Raw genomic sequence first — 20,867 nt, 5'->3', positions numbered from 1 at the left:
GCCAGTCATGCAGATAATCACCCACCATTTTGCAAATATAGACATTAAACATCAAAGACATTATTTTCCATTATAATTCAAGATTCAAACCCATCTTTGTCACATCATTTTCTATACATTTATACGAGGACTGACCTGAGATTAAAACCTAATTTCTGGCCACAAACAAAGTACCACTAACTGGCCACATAAGAATGGATTCTGAAACAGGCAGTATGGGGACACACTCTAAGGTGGCCCTCATGGTCTCCACCTCCTGGGGTTTACTCCTTTATCTAATCTCCTTCCCGTAACTGTAGAAAAAAAAAAAAAAACCTTTGACTTGCTCCTGATTGATTCAATATGGCAAAGGTGATAAAATGCCACTCCAGTGACTACGTTAGTCAGGTAAGACTTTGTATTATAGTAGAAGGGCTTTTTCCCTTTCTAGCTTTGAAGAAGTAAATAGCCATGTTATAAGAGATCCTACATAGATGACCAGTGGTACCCAGGAACTGAGAGAAGCCAGAATGACCAGTGGTCCCTAGGAACTGAGAGAAGCCAGAGAAAAACTGGTGTTCTGAGTCTGACAGCTTCAAGGAAATCAATTCTACCAACAACACGAGTGAGCTTGGAAGCTCACATTCTTCCCCAAACAGACCTTCAGATGAAAACATGGTCCAGGTGACACCTTGATTGCAGCCTGGTGAGATCCTGAGCTAAGGGCCCAACTAAACAGATCCCAGATTCTTGAACCACCGAGACTGTGAGATTATAAATATGCATTATTTTACACTGTTACATTTGCAGTCATCTGTTATGCAGCAATAGAAAATTAATGCAGGGACCTCATTTGTTCCTCTGAGTCATGCAGGTCTGACATAGATTGGTAATTCTAATCCTTAAAACATAATTGTTCAAAATGAGTTCAAAAATAAACAGCACACACATCAACCTAAGTGTCAATTCTTGTTTCCTGATTCCCCAGAAAAGGGTCTTTCTGGGTCTGCTATGCTCATCATCCTTCCACACTGATGGTGTTTTCTTCTTGACAGATTTACTAGATAAACCCTCAGTTTTCTTGTCTGTGTAGTTATTGAAATGCTGCCCTAAATTAACTTCATGCCTGATTGGCTTTTGAATGTACAAACATCATTCCAAACTTCACACAGATGGATCATGAAAAAAAGAAGATGGTAAAATGAATAGAAATAAGCCCAACATTTCTTATTCAATTGTCTAAGGGTCTAAGGAGCAGCACAGCACGAGGTCTAGTGGCTGCCAACCCCATGTACCTGGGCTGCTGAGCTGAGGAACACTTGGCTCTAATCCCCTCTCCATGGCCAGAAATATCAGGTCCTTGGAGAGCAAAGAAATGTTCAGAAACAGCCTGGAGTGGGGCTTTGAACTGCTGTACTCTTCAGCTGCCCGGAACAACTGACAGATGGAGCAGGTTATAGAGCCAGGTGGGGAGGCTGAGTTGCTATGTAGCTTCCCGCCCATCAGCCCATCCTTCTGTTGCTCTGGGATGTCCCACAGGAGCCCAGACACAGCAGGGACTTGAAAGGATGGGAAACACCTTAGCAGTAGCTTCTAAGTCAGTCACAAAGTGCAGCCAGCCTTTGGGAATGGGACCAACTGCCACCTTTGCTTTGCAAAAAATGAGTCAGGTTGTACTCTCCACAACAGGAAGAGGGAGCTATCCTAGACTGTGGGGGAGGAGTTAGCCATATGTTCACTTCATCCTATAGGCAGGATTAAAGAAACTCCCCACAGAGGCCCATAACATCACCATCTGAAGCAAATTTAAGTAACTTTTGGAAAAATTACATTTTATAATTTTAAAAGATTTCTTTATTGTGGTAAGAACACTTAACATGAGATTCACCTTTCTAACAAATCTAAGTGTACTATACATTGTTGTTGACTATAGGTACAATGTTGTGCAACAGATCTCTAGAGTGTTTTAATCTTGCTCAACTGAAACCTTTTGCCCACCAATTTGCAACTCTCGATTTACCTCTCCCCCGAGTCCCTGGAAACCACCATTCTGCTTGGCACAAGAAAAAAAATTTTTTTGACTAATCAACACCATTTCACCTACCTTAACCCCCAAATCCATCTTATCACCTTAATTCCAAGCCTTAACTTTCTATCAGCCACTAGTTCCCCCACCAAAACATGAAGCTAACCTTGTATTTTTTCCTACGCTTTACACCTCTTCCTTTCATTTTTCTCTGTAGTCACATCTTCATCTATGCAACAAATGAAAACTCACACACGCATACCCCTGACATTTGAAAATATATTTTCCTAGAATGAAAAGGGAAAATCAAAGGAGTAGAAAGATACATTAAAGTTCAAATTGATAGAAAAAAAAGAAACATGTGGCAATACAGATAAAGAACTAGAAATAGATCCTAGAAGGAAAACCACTTTCATCTGCAAATCAAATCAGCAGATGTTTAATGAACACCCACTACAGTCAACACACTAAGCTAGATGTTAAGATATAAACACGTTTCAATTACAATTTCTTCCTTTAAAAGTTTATGATTTGTTCGGGGAGCTAAAACAAAGAGATTAGAATGACAACATAGTATACATCGTATAGTGCATTTTACATGATTACTTTTCATAAACCATTTTTACATTTGTAATCTTGACTCACCCTTAGTGAAAGCTTGTAGTGAGAGCTTTTTTTTTTCCTTTTAAATACAGCCTCAGAGACATTGTGATGTGCTAAAGGTCACATAGCAAACAAGTGTGTGACCCGAATCTTAAACACAGTTGTAACTAAATTCAATGCCTTTTGCAATGTATGCATCTGTTTCTAAATGAAACAAACTATAGGTAGGAAAGATATCCACCAATGGGACAAACTATGTAGAGTCACATAAACAAGCTTGGCGGCAGGGATATGGGATTTTAGCTGGCCCTGAAGAATGAGTAGCTTTAGGAATCAGGACAACTGGAGAGGGCACTTTGGGTTGGGGAAATGTTGAGAGCAAGGGCTTAGAAGCAGAAATAAGAGTTAATACATTTAAGGCCCTCTGAGTATTTATAAGTTATTGAACATCACCCACATTTCATACTTGCAATCATTTTCTGTGTCTGTAAAATAAGAAAATATCTTTTTACTGGGTACATGCAGCATAGGGGTCGTTTTTCTCCTTCAAGGCAGGAGTAGAATGAGGACAGTTCCAACCACAGCACAGAGTGCTGGAAACCCCCAGCTGCTAGAGATCAGTGGTTTCAGAGTCAAAATGGATTCTGAGTAAACCAAGTTTTATATATCTAATTAGAAAGTATAGCTTTATGGCTCCAAAGAGTATGGAAGACTCATCTGCGCATATTTTATACGGTAGTCATAAAAATTAATTGAAAGTCTTTCTTCAGCATCTAAAGCTGTGTTTGGCTCTTTATTTCACCTAAACATTTAGTACTTATCATTAAAGAATCAAGTTCTGGACACATTACTTTTTGTATTTTGAACCCTTCAAATTCATAAGTGATTCAGTATGTTTTTCTTTTCCTTTGTTTTTTTTTTGTTTGTTTGTTTGTTTCGTTTTTTTGTTTTGTTTTGTTTTTAGACAGAGTTACGTTCTTGTCACCCAGGCTGGAGTGCAGTGGCGTGATCTCAGCTCACTGCAACCCCTTTCTCCTGAGTTCAAGCAATTCTCCTGCCTCAGCCTCCCAAGTAGCTGGGATTACAGGCACGTGCCCCCACACCCAGCTGATTTTTATATTTTTAGTAGTGATGGGGTTTCACCAGGTTGGCCAGGCTGATCTGAAACACCTGACCCCAGGTGATCCACCCACCTTGGCCTCCCAAAGTGCTGGGATTACAAGCATGAGCCAACATGCCTGACCATTTTTATTTTCTTTTTTTGGATATATGGGCAAATACTTTTTGTATTTTGAACAACTTGAATTCACAAATGATTCAGTATTATGTTTTTCTTTTCTCTTTTTTTGATATATGGGCAAATGCAGTCATTGATGTTCACAGATGTTCACTATATGGTTTCCATTAATTGCAGTTGTGATAGCAAAAATCTTCAAAAAGTAACAGAGTCAGGCTATAGATACTTCAACTGGATATAAACCGTCTCTTAGCATCTGATGCACTGTGCATATGCTCAATGCTGAGCTCATTATTGAATGATTAGCAGAAGCGATAGAAAAATGGGGCATGGAAACAATGAGCAGATTGTCTCAACTGAAAATAGAAATTCATGGATCTTTCTAATTTGTTAATCTATCAATAAAAGATGCACAATGACATATTAATTAAATCAACCTTACTTACCTGTTCAGCTAATCACCTTTTATTGAAAGAAAATCATTATCTTACAAAAGACTTTCTTTTAAAGATGTATGTTAGTTAAAGTAAACTTTGAAATCAAGTTTGCTCAGATAAGACATAGCCTTGAAGTAGGAAAGGGAATGCCAGAAGGGAAGGATGACACCTGCGATGCCTGCTCTGTGCCTAGTGCTTTCTATGCATGACTTCAGTTCAGTGTTCCACAAGCCTGGGAAGCACATCAAATTATTGTATTTCCAGTTTCCAAGTAATCTCATTGTGATGCATAAGAAAAGTAATTTCTGCAGAGCCCAGATCTAACATGAAGCTATTCAAGCCCATGCTCCCTTGCTATCTATGGCCTCCCAAGAAGAAATGAAAACAGTGATCCTTTCTGGGAGGGGGCACGTGCTCCGTGCTCCAACCCTTCAGTGTAGTCCTTGCCCACTGCCTACATTGGTGTAAGATAAGGCCTCATCCAAATAGAGAACTGACTTTTCCTGTTATTGCCCCATTAGGAATTACTACTATCATTACTTAAAAAATCGAGAAGATTCTGGAAAATTCTCCATTTCATCATAAGTTCCTGAATAAAATTCAGATAGGAAACAGATTTATATGTGTATGTATAAACACATAAAGTTAAATGCAAATAAAAACATAACAGTAGGCAAAATCTTGCAGTTATTTTTTCCTTACCTAATTGAAGGATTACTCTAAAAGCCACTACTACAAATACAGAAGTGGACACATCTATCTTCATCACAGAATAGTGACACTGATACAAAATTAAAATTGTAAAACACAAAATTTTACTGAGCTCCATATCAAACTTTTAAAACATGTCTGTAATTCAGTTCCTTCTACTCAACCCTATGGACAATTACTGCATTTGCAGATTTTCTGGATGAAAAAAGAAGATATGATTTGGATAATGGGATTCTTTTACAATGATTTATTTTCATGCAAATTTTAGTGCCAAGAAAATAATCAATATGTATTTTATTCAAAGAAAAAAACACACAAATGGCTAAAAACTGAATAATGGTTAGGCAAATTTAACAATAAAATATTATTGTCATTGAGGATGGCAGGTGAAATAGACTGGTATATGAAAAAAATATGCAATACAAAGTAGACAGTATGAAAAAGAGGGTCTTGGCTTAATGGAACTAATGTCCTTAGCACAGGATAAAGGGTAATGCTTTGTCTGAATTGTAGAAAAATTACTCAATTCCCATCCCACTCCAGTTTGAGAAAATGAAAATCTCAATACCAACCCAACATAGTACATCACCTTTATTCCTTCCAATATATACTTGACTGCACCTGATTTTATGACCAGTGTTGTGGCATCAATTTTGGAAGTATGAGAATAGCACCATCACCTGGGGTCAGTCTTTAATAAGATTAGTAAGGGAGGGGCTACCCTTGCCTTCGATTCTACTCAATGCAATCTCATAGTCAAAATAATGTGAGTAGAAGAGCAATTTGAAAATAAAATTAGGAAAGCAATTCCATTCACAGTTGCATCAATAAAAATAATATACTTAAGATAAAATTAACAAAAGGAATTTAACCCTTGTACACTGAAAAGTGCAAAAGTACAAAATTGTTGAAAGAAAGTTAAAAAGACCTAGATAAATCAAAAGACATTCCATGCCCATGGATTGGAGTAGTTCATTTTAAGATGACAAGAATGCCCAAAATCGATCAACAGATCCAACTCAGTCTCTATCAAAATCCCAGCTGGTTTCTTTGCAGAAATTGGCAAGCTTATCCCAAAATGTATATGGAAATTCAGGGTACCCAGAATAGCCAAAACAGTCTTGAAAAAGAACAAAACTGTCAGACCTAACATTTCCCTAATTTCAAAACTTATCATGAAACCACAGTAATAAGAAAGTATAGCACTGCCATAAAGATAGATATATAGACTATCGAAAAAAAAAAAAAACCTGAAAGACTAAAAATAAATCGATTTTCAACAATAGTGCTACAACAATTCATTGGGAGAAGGAATAGTCATTTTAATAAATAATGCTAAAATACCTGTGCGAGAATGAAGTTAGACCCTTAGCCTACACTGTATATAAAAATTAACTCAAAATAGATTATAGACCTAAACATAGGTGCCCAAACTATTAAACTAATGGAGAAAACGTAAGTGAATATTTGAGACCTTGTGTGAGGCAATAGTTCTTAGACATAATAGCAAAAGTACAAGAAAAAGAAAAAATAGGTAAATTCAACTTCATGAAAATTACAACTTTTTGTGCTACAGAGAACATCATCCAAAAAAGTGAAAAGGTAATGCACAGGAGAAAATATTTGCAAATCATACATATATTCAATAGTGAATTTTACCCAAAATATATAAAGAATTTGTATAACTCAATAATAAAAGGAAACATAATTTAATTTTAAATTGCCAAAGGAATTAAATAGATATTTCTCCAAAAAAAGATGTACAAATGGCCAATAAGCACAATAAATGATGCTTAACATCATTAGTTGTTAAAGAAATAAAAATCAAAACCACAATGAGACGTCATTTTCCACCTTCTAGGGATTCTGAAATAAGAAAGACAGTCAATACCAAGTGTTTGTAGGATGTGGAAAAACTGGAACCTTCATGCTTTGCTATTAGGAACATGAAATGATACAGACTCTTTGGAAAACCATCTTGCATTTCCTCAACATGTTAATCACAGAGTTACCACATGACCCAGCAATTCTGTTACCAGGAACTGCAAGACTCCTCAGCTCTTCTCTAACTTGAGATGAAGAATTTGGCCAAGAAGCAACTAGTAATCTAAGTGAAAGGATTAAGAAGAGGACACTGCAAAAGGGGAGCAGACTGACCCCTCTGGAAAACAGCTCTGAACTGGTCTACTTGGAATAATAGCAGAAGCAGTGTTGATTTAAAGAGACAGTACACTCTGAAAGAAAAGTAAGAGTGGGCTGCTGGAAAGAGAGTATGAGCCAGCAGCAGCCAGTGCTGAGGGACTCTGTAAGACTCTTACATAATTATTCATGATGGGGTATGAGGAGGTGTCACTTGTAACCCTGTTTTAGTCAGAAATATCTGAGACTGGGTAATTTATAAAGAAAAGAGGTTTAATTAGCTCATGGTTCTACAGTCTGTACAGGAAGCATGGCCGGAGTGGCCTTAGGAAACTTACAATTATGATGGAAAGTGAAGGGGAAGCCAGCACATTTTACATGACCAAATCAGGAGGAAAAGTCAGGGAGAAAATGCTACACACTTTAAAACAATCAGATCTCATGAGAACTCATGCACTTTCATGAGAAGAGCAAGGAGGAAATCAACAAAACATGATCCAGTCAGTCACCTCCAACCAGGCCCTGTCTCCAACATTGGGGGTTACAATTTGACATGAGATTTGGGCATAGACATACACCCAAACCACATCAGGCAGTCCCCTTGTGGGCACGTGCTCTGTAGTTGTGCATGCTAATACATATGTCACATGTGTCCTTAGCATTTAAAATCTCCACCCAGGTGTGTGACTTTTACCATTATAATGAGCAAAAGAGTACTCTAGGGCAAGTTATTGGAGGAGTACACATGTTCATCAGTGCAAAGACCCTACACCATGATTATCTCCAACTAGAGTCATCCCCTTCAGGGCTGGAGGAGCCCAACCACAAGACCATGCATAGCCAATGTAGCCAATGTCATTTTTGCTGACTGTCAGTGGGCAGTGTTGACTATCAGTGGGCAGCATCTCTAGGACTTCTTTTCCCAGGGGCTCTCTTGCCCTGCTCATTTCTGGCTATCTGCCTATTCTAACAGTTCCACTCCTAGATATATACTCAAGAGAAGTAAAAACATATGTCCACACAAAAACATGGACATGAATGTTCACATCAGCTCTGTTCATAATAGTCAAAAAGTGAAAACAAACCAAAAACTCTGTCAAGTGATGAATGAATAGAATGTGGTATAACTATACAGTGGCATATTATTCAGCAATAAAAGGAAATATAGTATTTATATATGCCACACATGGAAAAACCTTATAAATATTATGCTAAGAGAAAGAAGCAAAACACTTGAGCCACATATCATATGATTTCCCTTATATGAAAAGTCAAAAGGCAAATTCATAGAATTGATAAGTAGTTCCCAGAGAATAAGAAAAAAAAAAAGAACTACGAAGTGACTGGTACTGATAAGGACTTTCTTCTAGGGGTGATGAAAATATTCTAAAACTAAGTAGTGGTAATCCTTGAATAACTCTGTGACTATACAAAAGCCAATGAGTTGTTCACCTTCAATGGGTAAAATTATGTCTCATTAAATGTGAATTATATCTCTTGAAAGCTGTTATTTTATGAAAAGTATGAAACATCAAAGAAAAGGTTTAAAATTTGAATATATTACAGCTAAAGCCTTTAGTTTATCAAAAGGGCACCATTACAAGAATGAAAGGTGAGCCCACAGAACAGAAGACATTCACAAAACATGAAGGTCTGGAAAATCAGTCATCGCCAGAATTTATAGGGAATTTTTAGAAACTAAGAAAAAGAGAGAAAAAGCAAGCCAGTAGAAATATGGGCAAGACTTACACAGATACTTCACAGAAGATGTCAAATGAAAAATAAACCTAATAAAAGATGCTCAGCATCATTAGTCATCAGGAAAGTAAAAATTAAATTCACAAAGTGAAGCTGCAACACATTGATTAGAATAGGTAAAATGAAAATGAGAGAAAACATCAAAAGTACAGGAGGATTAGGAACAAAGGGAATTCTGATATACTACTTGAGTGATAAAATTTTTTATTATTTATTTATTTATTTTTAATTTTAAAGATGGGAGAATCTCACTCTGCTGCTGGTCTCGAACTCCTGACCTCAAGACATCCTCCCACCTCAGCCTCTCAAGTTGTTAGGAATATAAGCATCTAGGAAAACTCTAATTATCTACTAAAAGTTAACATACACATACCATGATACAACAATTCCTTTTTTTAGGTATATGTGCAACAGAAACTACATCCAAAAGGCCAGGCATGGTGGCTTATGAATTTAATCCCAGCACTTCAGGAGGCTGAGGCAAGAGGATTGCTTAAGGCCAAGAGTTTGAGATCAGGCTGGACAACACAGTGAGACCCTGTATTTACAAAAAATAAATTAGCCTGGCATAGTGGCATATGCCTGTCATCCCAGCTACTCAGGAGGCTAAGACAGGAGGGCTGCTTCAGCCCAGAAGGTTGAGGATATAGTAAGCCATGATTGCACCACCACACTCCAGCCTGGGTGGCAGAGTGAGACTGCATCTAAAAACAAAACAAAACAAAAAAAGAAAGAAAGGAAGATAGAGAGAAATTACATCAAAAGAGAAACGTGAGAATGTTAATAACAATACCATTTGCAAAAACCCCAAACTGGAAATAACCCCCAAATCTATCAAGAGTTAAATCAATAAATAAGCTATGAAATATTCACTTAATAGGATGTAAATGAACTGCTATGTACAACAAACTGGATAATTCTCACAAACGTAATTTTGAACAAAGAAACCCATTACCAAAATGAACATATCTTATGATTTTTATCCAAATAAAATTTAAAATCATGAAAACTTGTCAATAGTAATAGAAAATGGGACAGTGGTTACCCTTATAGAAAGGGGTTTTGACTGGGAAGAGATACAAGGAGGGTTTATTGAATACTAGGGATGGTCTATTTATTTCTCAGGGTGGAAGTTAATCAAGCTATACACTTAGATCTCTATATTTAACATATGTATATTAACTTCAACGAAATGTTTGCCTTAAAAATTCATACAGTCATTACACAAGTTTATCACATATCACATATATTTTAGAAAAGTATTCAAGAGTTTGCCAATACATTTTTCAAGACAGAAATCATTTAGGTCATGAATCTCTGAATATATAACTTACTTAATTTGTTAAATCTGGATTAGTAATACAAGTTTTATAATGTTTAAATCCACCTAGAAATTTCAACTCACTATTATAAATAACTCCCAGATAAAAGTGGAAATTAAATCAGCTTTTACAGAAAATATAGGAAATGATACAGAACATCTTATTCAGAACAATCCATGGAGATGTGGCCCAAACTACACATATAATCAAATTATTTTGACTTGTCTCATAACTGTAAGAGAAAGATAAAAAATAAATGAACTAAATTTTCAAGTCAAGAATCTATAAGAACAACAAAAAAAGTCTAAGGCAAGTAGGAGGTAAACAATATTGAAAAGTAGAAATTAATAAATTTGGAAATAGAACATCATCGATAAATTCTCCTCTAAACTTTAAAAGCTAATAATAATATCTTTAAAAACACAGAGACAGGAAGAGAGAAAAAGGGATCCTGTGTTCCTAGACACCACTCTTCTCTCTGCTCCTCCCTAGTAAGAACAGTGGCATTCAATCTGTGATCCAAAGAAGGGCTGAACCATGTCTGTAGAAATGCTCCCTAGATGGATTGGACATTGCGTCTGTCCTGTTGATAATTGCTTATTTATGGAGAGATATGTTATCTCAGAATTCTACTACTCACATGACCTTAGATATCCAACAAATTAAACAAAGTAAACAGGTCTGTTCTGAATCCAGTTCACATCACTTATATGATTCAAGTCTACACACTTGAATTAAGTGTTTGGGTAGCAGCTAAGTTAGATAAATACTTTGGTGGTGTTGAAAGAGCAGTGAGTTTAGACCAGAGTCAGAGAACTTGGGACCATGACTTTTTCCTTATTTGTCTCTTATCTTGGACAAATCACTGTTCTTATCATTGTACTTTATTATCCTACTTCCCTCTCAGGTATCTTTGAACACTGCCCCAAAGACGGGATGAACTGCCATTTGTGAGTAGAGGGAGGAGCAGAGAGAGAAGTGTGGTGTCTAGGAAACACAGGATCCCCTTTTCTTTCTCTTTCTCTGCGTGGTTTTTGAAAAATATTTTTATTAGCTTTTAAAATTTAGGGGAGAATTCATTGATGATGTTCTATTTCCAAATTTAATGATTTCTACTTGAACCATCATAATAGAACAGCATACCATCTCTTCGTCAGATATTTATCAAATGTCCTTGTTCAGTGCCATGGAATACCTCGTTTGCAGGATTTTGTCAGAGATTGGTGACATGTTTTACCCACTGTTCACTTTTTTCAGAAGCCCAACATGGACAAACAATCTCCAACAAAGGCAGTCTCAATGGCATGTTATCTATATACATCTCTAGGCATTTTAAGTGGATAATAGTTACAAGTTAGGTTATAGACATATGACATACCTAGATCACACTAACTTAGCTTATTGCCCAGGAAAGAATCATGTTTACCATAATATTTGCAACTAATTGGGAGGTTCTGGCATATGTCTTAGACTCAAATGAAAAATAGCTCTACGAAGAAAATAACTTTTTATTCATTTAGGGTTATTGTTGGGACATTTTACATCATGCTATTTATATTAGTTCACTTTTACACTGCTATAAAGATACTACCTGAGACTGGGTAATTTATAAAGAAAAGAGGTTTCACTGGCCAAGTGCGGTGGCTCACGCCTATAATCACAGAAGTCTGGGAGGCAGGCAGATCACCTGAGGTCCAGAGTTCAAGACCAGCCTGACCAACATGGTCAAACCCTGTCTCTCCTAAAAATACAAAAAGTTAGCCAGGCATGGTGGCACATGCCTGTAATCCCAGCTACTCAGGAGGCTGAGGCAGGAGAATCGCTTGAACCGGGAGGGGAGGTTGCAGTGAGCTGAGATCTCACCATTGCACTCCAGCCTGGGCAACAAGAGCAAAACTCCATTTCAAAAAAAAAAAAAAAAGGAGAGGTTTAATTGACTCATAGTTCCACATGGCTGGGGAGGCCTCAGAAAAATTACAATCATGGCAGAAGGTGAAGGGAAAGCAGAAACCTTCTTCACAAGGTGGCAGGAAAGAGAGCAAGTGAGGAGGCAACACACTTTAAAATTATCACCTCTTGTGAGAACTCAGTATCACGAGAACAGCATGGGGGAAACCGCCCCCATGATCCAGTCACCTCCCACCAGGTCCCTCCCTCGACACGTGGGGATTACGATTCCAGATGAGATTTGGGCGGGAACACAGAGCCAAACCATATCACTATTCAATACTTCCTGCCTGAAGCCCACATGACAAATTCATTTTGAAACTTAGCAAAACTTTGTCTTCTTTGAGGTATGTATATCTGACTTGTATGTCTTTCCATTAGATATTAAGTATTATGTAAAACAGGTTATTTCCCATTTTAATTTCATTAGTCAGAGCCTTTTAAGTCAAATTCGGTGTTCAATGACATGGTTAATACTCTGGCCAATTTATCTATTTTTGTTGGAGAATGAGTACAATCTAGTGGCTAAGAATGAGCTCTACGGAATCACATTACCTGCATTCAAATTGCAGCTCAGCCACTTACCAGCTATATGACCTTTGACAGTTTATATAGCTGCTCTAACCCTGATTTTCTTTTTCTTTTAAATTGGGATAACAATAACACCTACCTTATGGGATTTTGTGAAGATTAAATAAGCAAAACCAGGTGAAACACTTATTCTCAATACCTGGCACATTGTACTCCATAGTTTTTTCTCATTTCATATTTGTCCTTTATTATAAGCTACTTCTAATTTATTTAAATGCTGCATTTTAACAGCTAACACTTACTGAAGGGACACTAACCACCAGCTGAGGTTACAGTGTCTTCACTGCTCTACACCGAATCTCCACTAATCGTAAGTTAATTAGTCATGAGAAATAATTTTATTAGCTGTTAGGTTTGCAGCAAAAAATTCCCTGCAAGAAAAAAGACCCAAAAGGTAAGATCCTATAAATCATGTAATTCTCACCATCTGATGGGTGGAAATCATAAAATTTGCTATCTCATAAATTTGTGGGAAAAAACAAAAGACATTATATATACATGCTAAAGGGTGTTAGGAATATTATTCTTTTCTGGTTTAATATGGATGAAAATACTATAAAATATGAGTGCAGAAATAGTCATTCTGTATAAGTAAAAACAATCCTAACTAAACAAAACAGGAAAAAAAAAGTTGTAAGGAACTGGATGAGCTTATCCAAAAAGGAAGAGAAAAGGTGAGGAAAGCACATTCTCCCCAATTTCTGGGGAGAGCACCAACACTCAAAAACATGATTGTAGGAGAATCATCTTTTATTTGTATGAACTTGAGGCCAAGGCATCAATATTGACTGATCAGGAATCCTATGTTTGGTGAGAGTATGTATTTCCTTGCTGTTGGTCGTGTATGTCAGGGTCCACAAACACAATACCTTAAGGCCTAATCACTTTTGTAACAAGTATAATCCCATGGAATTCATGTTCATTATTTTTCAGAAGACAATCCAAATTATTTAGCATTCCACTCTTTTTTTTTTTTTTTTTTAATTGTGTTACACCATTTATAAAAAATATGTAGAATAAGAAAATCCATAGAGACAGAAAGCAGATTTGTGGTTGCCAGGGATTGGAGGCAGGAGGGAAAAGGCAGTAACTGCTTAATGGGTACAGGATTTCCATATGGGGTAAGGAAAATGATCTGGAACAAGATAGAGGTTACGTTTGCACAACATTGCGAATGAAGTTAGTACCACTTAATTGTACACTTTCAAATGGTTAAAATGGTGACTATTTAAGGTCCTTCTTCTTTTTATTAAGGCAAAATCCACAAAACGTAAAATTAACCATTGAAAAATGTGGCCGGGCTCACGCCTATAATTCCAGCACTTTGGGAGGCCGAGGCAGGTGGATCACTTGAAGCCTGGAGTTCAAGACCAGCCTAGCCATCATGGCAAAACCCTGTCTCTACTAAAAATATAAAAATTAGCTAAGCGTGGTGGCACACACCTGTAATCCCACCTATTTGGGTGGCTGAGGCACGAGAATCTCTTGAACCCAGGAGACAGAGGTTCAGGGACACGGGATCATGCCACTGCACTCCAGCCTAGGCCACAGAGCAAGACTCTGTCTCAAAAATAAACAAATAAATAAAAATGAAATGTAGCATTTAGTGGCCTTTTGTATAGAGTATAGGCTTAGCATAAATATACCACTTAGTGGCCACTTCAGTGTAACGCTTTAGTATAAAATGTTAAATTTTATGTTATGTACATTTTACCACAAGTAAAAAAAAAATTTACTCATTCACTTGTTCATCCTAGAAGTCTGGACTATTTTGGACAGATGCTGAGTGACCCAGGGGTTTACTATTTCTTTTTTCTTTCTTAATTTCAACAGCTTGATGGCTTTGGCAGATCCATTAGACACCAGTTAATGGCAATGCCTAAAAATCTCATTCCAGCAAGGTGGTCGGGCATAGTAAAAACAATAATCAAATGTATTCAAATTGCATTGCATGTCCACATATCACACTCATTATTTTATTTACTAAACTCTTATAATAATAAGAGCTTACTATGTACTAGGCACCACTTTTAAGTGCTTCATATATATTATTAACTTTGGCAATCATAAGCCTATAAAGCATGACCACTATTATCTTTCGTTTTATGAATCAGGAAACCAAGGCACAGGGAAGTTAAACAACATTTCCAAATCACACTCCTGTAAGGAGTAGGGCTAGGATTTGAAACCAGGAAAACTAGGTCCAAAGCCCACACTGTCGACCACTACTCTCTACTGGCTTATGTGTGTTAGTGTTTGAGATGCAAAATGAAAACGGAAACAAACACAAAAATTGAACTTCAAAGTAACTGACTGATCTGTCCTTTTGTCTTTGTTTATCCATATGATTAACTCCTCCTGTTTTCAAGCTCATCTAACGTAAATGCTGCTTTACCCTCAGATAGAAATCATCTTTCCTTTCTTGTGTTCCCACGAAATTTGTACATTCTGCTAATCATAGCACTTTCCACAACTGTTCATAATTTTGGTTTGTCTCTTTCTTTCCCTACTGAGCATAATTTTTTTATTATTGTAGAAACTGTGACTTCATGCTCCTAGTACCTAGCACGGAGGAACAGAGGAAGATGGGAGGGAGGGAGGGAAAGAGGAGAAAAGAATGAGGGAAGGAAGGAAAGGGGGAAGAAAGGATGGGTTTGATTCTTATTTTCCCCATATTAAACACTGTTTTTTAATATACGTAGTATTCAGAAGTTCTTGCCGTTTCTCCATTTAGATGATTTATATGTGAAGAGGCTAATTCAGTGTTGTAAATTTAGAACCAATGCATGAAAACATTTGTTAAAGTGAAAGAGAGAGAGACACACACAGACAGACACCGACCTGGAAGGAAGAGGAAGAAGAGAATAAAATAAGGGAACAGGCAAAGGAGTTTTGAGGATACTTTGAAACTGCTTAGCCAAAGAAAAGAAAGATGGCTCCTTCTTTCCTCCACTTTCATCCAAAAGAGATACTTAGCTGATTAAAACAGGAGCTGGTTCACTTCCAAGAGACTGCATTAGTATTTATTAACTTTTACCCTATCTACAGATTGAGGTATGCAAACATTTCACTTCTTCAAACACCTCATGTCCTAGAGACAGACGTCAATTGCAATTAATTTCACCCTTTTGCTGACTACAGCTATGATCCCTCTGCCCTTCACCTGTCTTGCTCTTTTCTTTCCGTTTGCAAATTTCACTGACCTAATCAACAAAATCATGCAATATAGCCTTAAATTTCCATTTTCTCTGTACTCACAAGCATCATCTCTTCTCCAAACAAAAATTCTCGCAATTTCTACTTCTAAACATCTTACCCAGTGGTGCCAGGAAATTACTGTATTTTATTTCTCCTTCATCTAAAACATAGTCATCTGCACCAACCTGCAGCTGCCTCACCCATGATACTACTTGCGCATCTGCTTAATGTGCTGCCAAATTCTCTTCTAGCTGTATGTTTAAGCAACATTTTCTACTTTGAGAGTTTTTTCAGCTGGGCCAAAGGTTTGTTTAACTTTCCTATAAATGTCATTCCAGTGGCTGAGATGGATGGGTTTGGAGGCACCCAGAGCCATTACCAGGCTGACCCAAGAGACCCAAGAGTCTAGCAACAGAGCCCATGTCTTGGAGCTGGCAATACACAGCCTCTATGGATTTTAAATAATGAAATGATGAAAGCTATTTAGTACTGCAGTATATTTCATGCATTAATCTAATAGCATTTTTAAAGCCAATTCCCTACTCTTGTCTCCCTGGAATAGAAAAGCCATCTGTACCAACCCAGAATAATTTATAAAAGATTTATGAAAAAACAGAGGTATATTTTCTCTCCTTTATGATTTCCCTTGGTTTTATTTTTTGGATCCATTTTCACCATATTTTTTCTATGTATGATTTTATTTTTCTGGTTTAATTGTCTCATGAACATGACTTTAAAATAAAGTCCATGAAACCGAGCTCTAAGAATTGAAAAAAAGAAAGCCCAACATTTCCCACTTTACCATACCTCATATTAAAACAATGGGATTAAAAAAACACAGGTTTTAGAATTCGGCAGCTTTCTTCTGAGATGAAGTCACTTAACCTTGATAAGCCTTAGTTTTTTCATCTGTAAAATGAAAATGATAATACCTACTTTTCCAGGCTATGTGAGAATTAAATTCAATAATGAATATGTACAAAGTCTCTGGTGTCAGGCACATACGCAATTCTCTATAAATGAAAGCTGATACTGAAGAACACATGGTTCTCAGATAATTTTTGAAACTCCCTTCTCTCTGATTACTGTTTTAACATCTCAGCGAGTCATTAGGGAGTGGAGAAAGGACGCAGGGCACCAACATCACAGCAGTTTACTAATGTGATAGTTGTCCAGTCTGCAATAATTTATCCCTTCTGGACTGTCCAGGTGGTCACTCCAGCAGCAGGTCAACTGGACTTCCCCAGGGGAGCCTTGGCAAGGCAGATAGGGGGAGAGGGGAGATAAGCTGGTGAACTGAGGAACAAGTTAGGCTTTTTCAATGAGGCTTCTCTTTCAGGCCATTAGGAACCCACTTTCCTAAGCTGGGTTAGAGTAGTATGCGGGTCTCCAAAGACTTTTTTTAAAAATTTTTTTTTTCACCTTAGTATAAAACTAATCTTAGTTTTCTAAATTCATTTTCAGCATGTTTGGGGCTCTAGAATTTTCATTTAAAAAGTCCTCAAAGTTTCAGCCTTTCCAATATCTGTTGCATATGTTTCTTAAACATCAGACAATTTAATTTAGGATATACTAAAAACAACAAAGGTAGTTGAAGTTCATTGCCACCTGGTTTTACACTCTCAGGCCATAGTGTATTAGGCATCTGAAACTGAATTCCTCTAAGAGAATGAAGTCAGTGCCTCCTCCTTACTGCACTCTGCTTATAATTGTGGTTATGTGTACCTTAATCATCTGTTGGATGAAATGTATCTTGAAAGCAGGGCTCATTTCTAATTTACTTGATCAGCCTTCACAGTCTCCTTACAGTACCATGCAAAGTACAATGAATGCTTGAAAATGAATTTTAGTTACTCAGAACACGGAAGTGAGATGTCAGCCTGACCAAATTTACATACCCTTATAACCGTGTTGGCAATCTGTGCTTTATTTACGAAAAAATTGAGGAGCTATGAGGTTGCACCTGTTTCCCCTACTTAATTTCCTTACTTCTGCTATGAGCAAAAGCCAAAAAAAAAAAAAAATTCATTACCTCTATTACCTTACTTAAACTGGAAGAAATCCAGTTTAACCTCTTCACTAAACATTCTAGCACCCAGTGTAGTGCAGTGTATTAACCATGACCTTGTGGGCAGACAGATCAGATTACAAAGGGGGCTTTGTGTGAACTTAGATTAGTGACATAATCATCTAAGCTTTGGCTTTCTCATCTGAAACAGGAGAATAGCAGCAGCAATGCCTCCAGCACAAATTGGTGGCATTAAATGTGTAAAATACACATACATAAGGGATTCAATATGAGTTAAGTTTCCTTTAATTTTTTGTAGGGCTTTGGCAAATAAGCATGGGAAGAAATGTTCAAATTCTCCAGTAATCAGAGAAATGTAAAATAAAACCACCCTTTAGGTCCATTATAAAATGCCAAATGTTGGCAAGGAATATTTAGACAGGAATCTTGTACCCTACCAGGAGAGAGTAGACTGGAGCAGCCATTTGGGAAATCAGCCTGTCAATCTTTGTGAAATTGAGTTTGCATAGCTATGAACAACCTGACATCCCAACTCTGCTAACATGTCCCAGGGAAATTCTCATACAAGTCCGCAAAGAAACTGAAATGAGAATTATTGCAGTGTTGCTTATAATAGTAGGGAATTGAAGTTAAGCGGAGTGCCCATCACTGAATACACTGTAGTGGATGCCTTCTGTAGAGTTCAATGCAAAACCATTGAAAGAAACAAACTAGACATATGTACAGCACATAGTCTATTATAAGAAAAAGAAATTGACAGGTATCCTTTACATAAATGAAATACACATGCAAAACAGTACTGATATTTTGCAAGGATCCATACAAATTCAACATCATGTATGAAAGACTTTACAGCATGTGGCCACAGGGAGGAAATGAGAGCAGGTATTTAATTGTGAAGGGAGACAAATTTTTAGAAGTCCATTATACAGACCTGTAATGACGACAGTAAGTCATAAACTGAGGGGGATGACAAACTCAAATCTCTACACCTCGAGTTCAACAAACAAAAATGTGAAAAAATAATAAAAAAGACATGTGTTGAGAGGGTGGGAATGTGGTTGTGTGTATACATATGTGTGTATGAGCTACTATATACATGAACACTTTCCTAGGAATATACACGACAAACTAAATGTTGGTGACTTTTGGAAAGAGGAATTGGAGATTAAAAGAGAGGGAAAGAGGAACTTTTTGTTACTTTCACATTGTTAGAATTTTTACCTTACGTCTATGTAACATCTATTTAAATATTAGTTTGGCCTTTTTAAATTAACTTCTGCTCTCTACTCTTCCAATTTCACCTTCAATCATTTATCCCCACATTGGTATTGGAATCGTTCTATAATGTGCATGTGATCCTATTAAGTTTCTATTTAAAAACCTTCTGGTGGCTCCCATTGCTGATAAAACAACATCTAAACTCCTAGCATGGTTTAAAAGGCCCTTTGTAGTCTGCTCAAAACTTTCTAAACTTGAGCCAATCTAAGTCCATGAGACTTTTACTTTAGGAAAATCAGATACCCACCTATTTTTATACTGCCAGGTACTATCGCATTCTAAATTTTTGCTCATGCTTGTTCTCTGTCCAGAATGCTATCCCCTGATTTTACTGTCAGATAAATTCCTGCATACCCATCAATGGCCTACAACATATCTTCTTTTTATTAATTTCTCTCTGGCTCCCTGATTTCTTGACCAGGCATTATGACCTGCTGCTCCCACATCTGTTTCTCTGTCACACTTTAAACAAGCTTCAACTAAAGCCAAGCCTCAATGACCTGGGGTTATTTGCTGCCATGTCTGTCTCCCTGGTTAGAAAGTGAGGTTATGTTTTTCTCTGAATGTTGAAATCCTGATACCTTGCAAGGTAGAGTTCAATGCAAAACCACCGAAAGAAACAAACTAGATGTATATATACAGCACGTAGTCTATTGTAAGGAAAAGGGCCTGACTCACACACAATGGGTACATAACTGTTTGTTGAATTAAACCGGAAATTATCTTCTCAGGTTGTGCCATTAAATGAACTGTAAAACCATCCACCTGAGCTAAAAATAGAAAAAAGTCAAGAGTTATATCCTAAGTTTAAATTTTAAAAGACTTTGATGAGGCTCACACGTTTGGGGGGAAAAATAGGTATAGACTCACTTATCCCTGCTCCTCTCCTCTAAATACAATTAAACATTCTGGAAATAATCAAACAATGACAAAAGGACTCTGAAAGATAGAAGGAGGAAGACAAATTTACTAGGGACCTCAGGACTTAAAGAATGACATGGGAATGAGATCCCTGGTTTTCTTTCTATCTGCCCCGTATCCCAGACTAGGTGCTAGAGAGCTCTTCCCAGAGCTCCAAGAGTCAGAGACCAGAAGAAGAGCCCAAAGAACGGGAAAAGAAACAACTCAGCAGGGCAGAAATCTTTTTTAACAAAAGTAGTCCTGTGCTAGGCAAGCACTATGAATGACCACCTGTGCCCACGGCTACAGCACTGACAGAGACTGAGTCAGGAGCCTCATCTCCTGATTGCCACCTCACCACAGTGGATAGGCCAGGCTAAGCCCCTTCCTCCAATATTGGTACTACAAGTAGAAACCAGGCAGGGGATTTGACATCCCACTTCCCCACCCCCAACAACAGCAGGAGGCTGAGTGCAGCACGCCGCTTTCTCTACTAACTTACTATTGGAGACAGACAGGCAAGGGTGGACTCCCGACCCTGCCCAGGAGCAGCAGGCAGCATCCATCACCCTCCAAACGAAAGGGCTGGGTGAGGATCTTTGAGAAGAGACAGCTGGAGAAAGAATTCCTGAATCTGTATAGGAAGGCCTGATAAGTCAAACATGCAATTCTCCAGGATCAACACACCAAAAGGTTTGAGAACCAAACT

The sequence above is a fragment of the Macaca nemestrina genome, chromosome 8, assembly GCF_043159975.1.
Source record: "Macaca nemestrina isolate mMacNem1 chromosome 8, mMacNem.hap1, whole genome shotgun sequence".
Lineage (NCBI taxonomy): Eukaryota > Metazoa > Chordata > Mammalia > Primates > Cercopithecidae > Macaca > Macaca nemestrina.
This window is presented reverse-complemented; position numbering follows the sequence as displayed.